Raw genomic sequence first — 2,471 nt, 5'->3', positions numbered from 1 at the left:
AAACAAGAAACAAGCAACGATAGCAGTATCTAGGAACAAGGCCTAGGGATTACACTTTCACTAGTGGACACTCTCAACATTGATCACATAACAGTAATAGATAAATGCATACTCTACACTTTTGTTGGATGATGAACACATTGCGTAGGATTACACGAACCCTCAATGCCGGAGTTAACAAGCTCCACAATAATGCTCATATTTTAGTAACCTTTAGTGTAAGATAGATCAAAAGACTAAACCAAGTACTAGCATAGCATGCACACTCGTCACCTTCATGCATATGTAGGAGGAATAGATCACATCAATATTATCATAGCAATAGTTAACTTCGCAATCTACAAGAGATCATGATCATAGCATAAACCAAGTACTAACACGGTGCACACACTCGTCACCTTTGCACACGTGCGAGAGGAATAAAACTACTTTAATAACACATCACTAGAGTAGCACATAGATAAATTGTGATACAAAACATATTGCAATCATAAAGAGATATAAATAAGCACCTCACTATGCCATTCAATAGTGAATAAGTATTCTCGTGAAATCTAGCCTAAGAGACCCACACGGTGCACACACTCGTCACCTTTACACACGTGGGACAAGGAGTCTCCTGGAGATCACATAAGTAAAACTCAATTGACTAGCATAGTGACATCTAGATTACAAGCATCATCATATGAATCTCAATCATGTAAGGCAGCTCATGAGATTATTGTATTGAAGCACATAGGAGAGAGATGAACCACATAGCTACCGGTACAGCCCCGAGCCTCGATGGAGAACTACTCCTCCTCATGGGAGCAGCAGCGGTGATGAAGATGGCGGTGGAGATGGCAGCGGTGTCGATGGAGAAGCCTTCCGGGGCACTTCCCCGCTCCGGCAGGGTGCCGGAACAGAGACTCCCGTCCCCCGCATCTTGGCTTCGCGATGGCGGCGGCTCCGGAAGGTTTTCCGTATCGTGGTTTTTCGCCTCGTGGTTTTCGCGACGGAGGCTTTATATAGGCGAAGAGGCGGCGCAGGAGGGTCGAAGGGGTGGCCACACCATATGGCGGCGCGGCCGTGGCCTGGGCCGCGCCGGCCTATGGTCCGGGGCCCCGTGGCCCCCTCCGGTCCTTCCCGGGTGTTCTGGATGCTTCCGGTGAAAATAGGAACCTCGGGTCTTCGTTTCGTCCAATTCCGAGAATATTTCGTTACTAGGATTTCTGAAACCAAAAACAACGAAAACATGAACCGGCACTTCGGCATCTTGTTAATAGGTTAGTTCCGTAAAATGCACGAATATGACATAAAGTGTGCATAAAACATGTAGGTATCATCAATAATATGGCATAGAACATAAGAAATTATCGATACGTCGGAGACGTATCAAGCATCCCCAAGCTTAGTTCTGCTCGTCCCGAGCAGGTAAAACGATAACAAAGATAATTTCTGAAGTGACATGCCATCATAAACTTGATCATATTGTAAACATATGTAGTGGATGCAGCGATCAAAACAATGGTAATGACATGAGTAAACAAGTGAATCATAAAGCAAAGACTTTTCATGAATAGTACTTCAAGACAAGTATTAATAAGTCTTGCATAAGAGTTAACTCATAAAGCAATAAATCAAAGTAAAGGTATTGAAGCAACACAAAGGAGGATTAAGTTTCAGCGGTTGCTTTCAACTTGTAACATGTATATCTCATGGATAATAGTCAACATAGAGTAATATAACAAGTACAATATGCAAGTATGTAGGAATCAATGCACAGTTCACACAAGTGTTTGCTTCTTGAGGTGGAGAGAGATAGGTGAACTGACTCAACATAAAAAGTAAAAGAAAGGTCCTTCAAAGAGGAAAAGCATCGATTGCTATATTTGTGCTAGAGCTTTGGTTTTGAAAACATAAAGAGAGAATAAAAGTAAAGTTTTGAGAGGTGTTTGTTGTTGTCAACGAATGGTAGTGGGAACTCTAACTACCTCATCAACCAGACTTTCAAGAGCGGCTCCCATGAAGGACGTTATCTCTACCAAGCAAGGTAGATCATCCCTCTTCTCTTTGTTTACACATGTACTTTAGTTTAGTTTTTCTTTATTTATGGATGACACTCCTCCCAACCTTTTGCTTACACAAGCCATGGCTAACCGAATCCTCGGTGCCTTCCAACAATCACATACCATGAAGGAGTGTCTATTTGCAAAATTAAGTTGCTTACCGATGAATCGTGAGCAAAACATGTGAAGAGAATTATTAATGCAAGTTAATTAATCGGGCTGGGAACCCCATTGCCGACTCTTTTTGCAAAATTATTGGATAAGCGGATGTGCCACTAGTCCATTGTGAAAGTCTCGTCAGAAGTAAATGACAAGATCGAAAGATAAAACACCACATACTTCCTCATGAGCTATAAAACATTGACACAAATCAGAGGTGATAAATTTTGAATTATTTAAAGGTAGCACTCAAGCAATTTACTT

This window comes from Lolium rigidum, chromosome 7 (assembly GCF_022539505.1).
Source record: "Lolium rigidum isolate FL_2022 chromosome 7, APGP_CSIRO_Lrig_0.1, whole genome shotgun sequence".
NCBI lineage: Eukaryota > Viridiplantae > Streptophyta > Magnoliopsida > Poales > Poaceae > Lolium > Lolium rigidum.
This window is presented reverse-complemented; position numbering follows the sequence as displayed.